Source organism: Rousettus aegyptiacus, unplaced genomic scaffold, assembly GCF_014176215.1.
Source record: "Rousettus aegyptiacus isolate mRouAeg1 unplaced genomic scaffold, mRouAeg1.p scaffold_m13_p_5, whole genome shotgun sequence".
Taxonomy (NCBI): domain Eukaryota; kingdom Metazoa; phylum Chordata; class Mammalia; order Chiroptera; family Pteropodidae; genus Rousettus; species Rousettus aegyptiacus.
Window position 1 is genome coordinate 67,115,692 of NW_023416308.1, and position 8,925 is coordinate 67,124,616.

General features: G+C 34.3%; 1 pseudogene; it reads left to right on the top strand.

The window, feature by feature from the left end:
- Nucleotides 1–3,302: 3,302 nt before the first annotated feature.
- Nucleotides 3,303–3,420, top strand: LOC118603623 (annotated as a pseudogene).
- Nucleotides 3,421–8,925: the final 5,505 nt, after the last annotated feature.

An 8,925-nucleotide genomic window follows, 5' to 3' on the forward strand; every position in this document is an offset into this window, starting at 1 on the left:
GAGAACGAGTCTTGGATCAAGCCTCTGAAGACATCCGTCTCAGTTCTTATTCTAGCAGCCTCTTTTCTCATCTATAAAACAGGAGGGGATATGACTATCTAATTGACTATTTTGTAAAACTGCTTACCAAGGTTGCTTTGAAAAAAAAAATGAGCTTTATCAAAGGAGAAAATGGTATTCAGGATAAAGGGAGAAATAGGCGAGGTGACAGGATGAGAAGAGCCTCCCCCCAGCCCGCGCCCCCCCCCCCCGCCCCCGCAATCTCCTTTGCTGACAAAGATTTAGCCAATGTCAAATTGTCTCTAATCAATGAACCAGAAAATAAAAACATGATCAGATTCTGACGTGGAAGGTCAGCATATTCCCAAACTGGAAAGTTTCTGAGTTAAATGCAGAGAAAATTTGGGAAATTCAACTTCTTAAGATGTTAACTACAGTGGGTGTAAGAGAGGAACACACTGTTTTATATACTCTTACTACAATTTCATATTTAATAGCTTGAAGCTAATTTTTAAATATTCATGCTGTACAGTATTTGTAGCATGCTATTCTGAAGTAATAGAAGCAATTTAGTATGTTGAGATTTTATTAAAAAATGAGTTTTTCACAAGATGAAATGTTTGTTTCATCTAAGTTTTTAAATTTATTGGATTAAATTGTTCATAATATTGCCGTATTGTCCTTTAAAATCTGTAGACTTTGTAGTGAGATTACATCTCTCTTGACATTGGTCATTTACGTCTTTTTTTAATGTCTGATCAATCTGGCTAATGGTCTATCATTTTTTGATCTCAAATAACCAGTTTTTTTCTTTCACTTTTTTTTTTTGTTTTCAATTTGATTGTTTTCTGCTTTGATCTATATTATTTCCTTATTTTTACCTGAGATTTAAGTTGCTCCTCTTTTTCTAATTTCTTGAGTTAGGAAACTGAGGTCACTGATGTGAGTTTTTCCAGCCCCACAAAATATGCGTTTAATGCTACTAATTTTCCTCCAAATACTGTTTTAACTGTGTCCCACAGATTTTGAAATGTTCATTATTTTATTTATTTATTTTTTAATTTTTAAATATGTATTTTTATGGCGACATTGTTTAACAAAATTAAGTAAGTTTCAGGTGTACAGTTCCACAGGCATATATATACATTGCATTGTATGTTCACTGTCCATTGTTAGATTTCTTTCTGTCACTACATATTTGACCCCCTTTACTCCAACTACCTACCCCCTCCACTACCCACTACCTTCTGATAACCATTAGTCTATGGCCCATGTCCATGTATCTCTGTTTGTCCTGCTCATTTGTTGCTTTTAGGTTTATATCCCACATATAAGTGATATCATGTGATTTTCAACTTTTTCTTTCTGGCTTATTTCATGTAGCATGATTATCTCAAGGTCCATCCATATTGTCACAAATGGCAGTATTTTATCTCTTCTTATGGCTGAGTAATATTCCATTTTTTATATGTACCACAGCTTCTTTAACTAATCATCTCTCATAGGACACTTCAGTTGCTTCTATGTCCTGGCCACTGTGAATAATGATGCTATGAACATCGGTGTGAAAATATCTTTTTGGATATGGGTTTTCAAGTCTTTGGGGTAAACACCCAATAGAGGGATTGCTGGATCATATGGTAGATCAATTTTTAGTTTTTTTGAGGAAACTCCATACTATTTTCCATAGTGGCTGTACCAATTTGCAGTCCCACCAGCAGTGTATGAGGGTTCCTTTTTCTCTGCATCCTCTCTAACATTTGTTATTACTTGTTCTGTTGATTATAGCTATTCTAACAGGTGTGACCTGATATCTCATTGTGGTTTTGATTTGCACTTCCCTAGTAGCTAGCGATGTTAAGCATCTTTTATTTGTTGGCCATTTGTATGTCCTCTAGGGAGAAGTGTCTATTCAGGTCCTCTGCCCATTTTTTGATTGGATTATTTTTGTTGTCGTTGTTAGTGAGTCATATGAGTTCTTTGTATATTTTGGATATTAGGCCCTTATCAGAGATGTTGCTTGCAAATATATTTTCCCATTTGGATGGTTGTCTCTTTACCTTGTTGATGGTTTCTTTTGCTGTGAAGAAGCTTTTTAGTTTGATGTAGTCCCATTCATTTATTTTAGCTTTTACTTCCCTTGCCTTTGAAGTCAAATTCATAAAATCCTCTTTAAGTGCAAGGTCTTTGAGTTTTGTTCCTATGTTTTCTTCTATGCATTTTATTGTTTCAGGTCTTATATTTAGGTCCTTCATCCATTTTGAGTTAATTTTTGTGTGTAGTGATAGACAACAGTCTAGTTTCATTCTTTTGCAGATGGCTTTCCAGTTTTTCCAGCACTATTTTTTGGAGAGGCTTTCCTTTCTCCACTGTATGCTTCGGCTTTTTTGTCGAAAATTATTTGCCCATATAAATATGGGTTTACTTCTGGACTCTCAATTCTGTTCCACTGGTCTGTGTGTCTGTTTTTCTGCTAATACCCTACCGTTTTGATTACTGTTGTTTTCTAGTATAATTTGAAGTCGGGCAGATTGATGCCTCCAGCCTCGTTCTTTTTCTCAGGATGGCTTTGGCAATTCAGGGTCTTTTGTGTTTCCATACATATCTCATGTTTTTTTGTTCTATTTCTTTAAAAAATGATGATGGGATTTTGATGGGGATTGCATTAAATCTGTATTATGCTTTAGGTAATATGGTCATTTTAACTATGTTGATTCTTCCAATCCAAGAACACAAAATATCTTTCCATTTCTTTGTATCATCTTCGATTTCTTTTAATACAGCCTTATAGTTTTCATTATATAGGTCCTTCACAAGTTTTGTTAGATTTATTCGTAGGTATTTTATTCTTTTTGTTGCAATTGCAAAAGGAATTATTTTTTCTATTTCTTTTTCTGGCACTTCATTATTAGAGTATAGGAATGCTATGGATTTTTGAACATTGATTTTGTATCCAGAAATTTTACTGTATTTGCTTATTGTTTCTAGTAGTGTTCTTGTGGAGTTTTTAGGGTTTTCTATATAGAGAATCATGTCATCTACAAATAGTGACAATGTGACTTCTTCGTTTCCTATTGGAATGCCTTTTATATATTTCTCTTTCCTGATTGCACTCGCTATACTGAGTAACGGTGGTGATAGTGGACAGCCTTGCCTTGTTCCTAATCTTAGAAGGAAGGTTTTTAGTTTTTCCCCATTAAGTATAATGTTGGCTGAGGGTTTGTCATATATAACCTTTATTATATTAAGGTACTTTCCTCCTATATCGATTTTGTTAAGTGTTTTGATCATAAATGGATGCTGTCTATGGCCATGCCACCCTGAACAAACCCAATTCTGTCTGATTCGGAAGCTAAGCAGGGTTGGGCCCGGTTAGTACTTGGAAGGGAGACCACCTAGGAAGACCAGGTGCTGTAGGTGTAAAAAATTTAAAAAATAAAAAATAAATACAAAATAAGGTATTGTAAACTGACAAGGTCCTTGCAATCTCTGAGGTCAACTAAGGGTTGCCTCGCCTAAAAAGATTTTTAAAAATAAAAAATAAATAAATGCTGTTTCTTGTCAAAGGCTTTTTCTGCATCTATTGATATGATCATATGATTCTTATTTTTAAATTTGTTTATGTGGTGTATCATATTAATTGATTTGTATATGTTGAACCATCCCTGTTCTCCTGGGATGAAGCCCACTTGATTGTGGTGTATAATCATTTTAATATATTGCTGTATTCGATTCACTAGTATCTTATTTAGGATTTTCGCATCTGTGCTCCTGAGAGCTATTGGTCTGTAGTTTTCTTTTTTTGTGTTATCTTTACCAGGTTTTGGCCTCATAAAATGAGTTGGGAAGTATTGCCTCTTCTTAGTTTTTTGGAAGAGTTTGAGGAGAATTGATATTAAATCTTCTTTGAATATTTGGTAGAATTCACTGGTGAAGCTATCTGGTCTTGGACTTGTAATTTTTGATAGGTTTTTGATGATCATTTCAATTTCCATACTGCTGATCGGTCTATTTAGATTTTGCAGTTCTTTTTGATTCAGTCTAGGAAGTTGTATTTTTCTAAGTACTGGTCCATTTCTTCTAGGTTATTAAATTTGATGTTATATACTTTTTCATAATATTCTCATATAATTCTTTGTATTTCTGCAGTGTCTATCGTATTTTCCCCTCTTTAATCCCCGATTTTGTTTATTTTTGTCTTTTCTCTTTTTCCTTTAGTGAGTCTAGCCAGGGGTTTGTTAATTTTATTCTCCTTCTCCAAGAACCAGCTCTTTGTTGCATTTATTTTTCTTCTTTCTTTCCCTTTTTTATTTTGAAGTCTATTTCATCCGATATTAGTACCACTACTCCCGCTTTTCTCTGAATGCCATTTGCTTGAAATGTCATTTCCCACCCTTTCACTTTGAGTCTGTATTTGTTTTTGTAACTGAGATGTGTCTCCTTAAGGCAACATATGGTTGGGTTTTGTTTTTTGATTCATTCTGCAACTCTGTGCCTTTTTATTGGTGCAGTTCAGTCCATTTACATTTAAGGTGATTATTGAAATATGAGGTCTTCTTATAGCCATTTTATCCTTTGCTTTCTGGTAGCTCAGTGTTTCCATTGCTTCCTTGTCCTTGTGTTTCTGTTTACTTTATTTTGGTTGCCTTTTGTGGGTTTCCCTCTGGCTCTTCTTGTTTTATGTCATATACTTCAGTTCTGAATCTTTGGTGTGTAGTTACCATTATAAATGTGTAAAGGATACTTATATATATACAGTTGTCCATTTTCTTCTGTGCATGCCTTTTCTCTATTCCCCTTTGCAAATTTGGATCTTTGAATTCTCCCCTTTTCAGTCATCGTTGTCTCAGTTCGTCCCTATATATGCTGAATATTCATTACTATCTTGCTATAGCAATTCTCTTCTTATTGTTTTAGCTTATAATGCCCTTTTCTTAGTAAGGGTTGCACTCCTCTGTTTCTATTTGCCTGCTAGTCACCTTATTCCTAATTATGTTTTTTTTTTTTCATTTTGTTTTGGGTGAGCTGACATCTTTCAGTATTTCCTATAGTACAAGCCTTGAAGTAGATAATTTCCTCAATTTTTGTATGTCTGGAAAGGTCTTGATTTCTCCTTCATATCTAAAGGAGAGCTTAGCTGGATACGTTATTCTAAGCTAGTAGTTACTTTCACTTAATATTTCGTATATATGATTCCACTCCTTTCTGGCTTGTAAAGTTTGTTCTAAGAAGTCCGATCATAATCTAATAAATTTTCCTTTGTAAGTTACTGTTTTCTTCCTCCTGGCTGCTCTGAGAGTTCTGTCTTTGTCATTGATTTTTGATAATTATAATACAATGTGTCTTGGTGAAGGTCTTTTTGGGTTGAGATAATTGGGTGTTCTGTTGACTTCTTGAATTCCAAACTCCAGCTAATTCCTTAGATTTGGGAAATTCTTTTTCACTGTTTGTCTAAAAATGCTTTCTAGTCCCCGTTCCTTTTCCTCGCTTTCTGTAATGCCCATTATTTTTATGTTTTCTATCCTAATGGTATCAGCTAGTTCTTCTATTTCATTTCATTATTTTTCATTCTTCAGTTTCTCTCTTCTTCATTCTGATTTATTTCTAGATTTCTGTTTTCGATATTACTGATCCTTTCCTCCATTTGATTGACTGTATTTCCCAAGCTTGCTATTTCATTTTTCAACTCTTGCAGGGTGTTCTTCATCTCCAGAAGATCTATTCGGTTCTTTCTGAGGGTTTTAATCTCCTTGCTCTGCTCAACTAGTTGTTTCAAGTCCTGAAATTGTTGATATGACTCGTTTCAGAACTCACTGAGTTTTTTCAGAAGTACCTGAATTTTCTGTCTTTTAAGTTGCATATTTCTATGTCTGTAAGCTTACTTTCTGGAGAGTTTTCTCTTTCTTTCTGAAATGCCTTGTCACCTTGGTTGTTCATGGTGTTTAATGGACTGTTTCTCCGCCTGGGCATTAATGGAAGTATATTCTATTTTTCCAGAAAAAAGATTTATTATATAAAGATCTCTCTTTAGCTAGCTGCAAAGAAGACGCTTTCCTTTTGATTTCCAGTAGGTGGCATGTAAGCCTCTTGGATCCCTCCTTTATATAAAGCCTTAATAATTCTTTTTTTTTTCCTTATAGATGTTTAATCATGCTCGGTACCTCGGTTTCAGTCCCTGTCAGCATTAGCGACAGTTTCAGAAGAATTTGCTTAGGGGCTCCGTGTTTTTTAAATCTGGTGGATATGGGGAAAGGGACTCCTCTGGGTTCGGGGTTGGAGGCTACAGCTCAGCCTCGGTTTTGCAGCTGCAGCCAGTAAAAATTAACTGTTGTTTCTCTGCTGTCCTGTGTCTCTGCTCTCTGTTCTGATGACTGGGACCTGTCTCCAGCTGCATGGAGCTTGCAGCACTCCCAGGCAGGGGTGTTCAGGGAACTCACTGCACCTTCTCCCCTTCCGCTCCTCCTACAGGGATTCTGGCGGCTAGGAGAGGCAGCATTTCTATTTCTCTCAGTCCACCTCCTGACACCCAGGGTTCTGACCTGTGGTAGCCTCTGTGCACAGATACTACCCTCAGACATGCTGGTGTGCAGTTTGAGTGTTTTGTTGTTGTTGTTGAGTTTTAGATGTTCAGCTTATTATCGTTTCAAGGGGACAGATCTAGGGACGTCTCTCACTTCGCTATGTTTTCCCAGCAATCCCTGCAAAGCTCTAAATGTTTATCATTTTAATTCAGTTCAAAATACTTTCAAATTCCTTTTGATTTTTTCTTTGACCTATGGGTTATTTAGAAGCATGTTAGTTTCTTAGTAATTTCAACTTTCCAGATACCTTTCTGTTATTGATTTCTAATTGAGTTCCATTGTGATTAGAGAATTTATTTTGCATGATTTGAATCCTTTAAAATGTATTGATATTTATAGCACAGATTCTGGTCTGTCTTGGTAATTGTTCCATATGTGATCAAAAAGATTATATAGGCTGCTGTTGTGTCAAGCATCGAAAACATTAATTAGCAAAAGTTTGTTGATAGCATTGTTTAAAACATCTTTATCTTTTCTGAATTCCCACCAACTTGTTCTATCAATTATTAGAGAATGTTAGTGAGATCTCCAACTATTATGGGAATTTTCCTATTTCTTTTTTCAGTTCCATCAGCTCTTGTTTCATGTATTTTAAATCTCCATTATTACATGAATAAACATTTAAGGAAAATTTATCTCTATATCATTATGATGTAACCTCCTTAATCTGTGGTAATATCTTTTCCTTTGCAATTTCCCCTGTTTAATATTAATATTGCCACTCCAATAACTTTCTCTTAATCATTGTTGACATAAGATAGTTTTTCTCATCTTTTCACTTTTAACCTATATTTAATGCAGGCTTCATATAGGCCGTATATAATTGAATTTTGATTTTTATATAAATTTACGATTTTTGACTTTTCACTTGATTTTAGCCAAAAGGCCAAGAAGTGATGACAATTTCTGACTCTTAATGAAGGAAATGTTTAGACTACTTATATTTAATATGATTTGTATAGTTTAGGGCTTCAATCTGTCATCTTCCTATTTGTTCAGTATGTTCTACACTCTCCTTTACCTTCTGCTTTTTTTTTTTTTTTTTTGGACTAACTGAATATTTTAAAAATTTTATTCCTCTGTTGGCCTATTAATTATAATTCTTTAAAGAAATTGTCACGATTACATCAGCATGTACAGTATATATCTGTATTAGTTTCCTCAGGTCACTATAAAAAGAATACCCTAAACTATGTGGCTGAAAACAAGTTAACTTACTCACTGTTTTGGGGGCTAAAAGTGTGAAATCAATGTATTGGTAGGTTTGGTTTCTACTGGAAGTGCTGAAGGACAATCTGTACTATGCCTCTCTCCTAGTTTCTGGTGGTTGCTGGAAATCATTGGTGTCTCTTGTAGATGAGTCACTCCAGTCTCTGCTTCTGTGTCACATGGCTTTCCCCCCTGTGTCTTTGTGGTTTCTCTTGGTGTACCCAAATTTCTCTTATAAGGGCACCAGCCATTGGTTAAGGGGCCACTCTAATACAGTGTACCACACCTTAACTTGATTACATTTGAAAATACTCTGTTTCCAAGTAAGGACCCATTCACAGGTGCTGGGGATTAGAACTTGAAAATCAATTTGGAGGAATACAGTTCAACCCATGACAATGTCTTTAATTTATTACACTATCTTAAAGTAATATTATATCACTTTACATGCAGTAAAGTTATTGTAATAATTTTACAATAGTATACTTTCATTCTTTCTTTTTGGTCTTTGTGTTTTTGTTGTCATACATTTACTTATACATATGTTATAAAGCACATAATACATAGTTATTATTTTTATTTCAATAGTCATGTGTCCTTGAAAGAATTTTTAAAAATAAGAAAATTTATATTAATCCATATATTTTCCACCTCTAGTGCTCTCCATTCTTTTTATAGATCCATATTCTATCTGGTATCATTTTCCTTCAACCGAAGTATTTTCTTTAATATTTCTTAGAAAGCAAATCTCCTGGTGGTGAATTCTTTCATATTTTACAAGTCTTTCATATTTTACAAGTCTGAATTCTTTCATATTTTACATATACATATACATATGTATATGTATATGTATTTCACATTAGTATTTTAAATTGTGGTAAAAAGACATATAATATTAAGTTTACCATGTTAACTATTTTTAAGTATATACTTAAGTAGTGTTAAGTATATGCACGTTGTTATACAACAAATCTCTAGAACTTTTTCATCTTACAATACTGAAACTCTTTACCCACTACACACTAATTACTCCTCCCCACAATTGCTAGCCTTTAATTATCTTTCTACTTTCTGCTTACATGGTTGACTACTTTAGATATTTAATATGAGTGGAATCATACATTATATGTGCTTT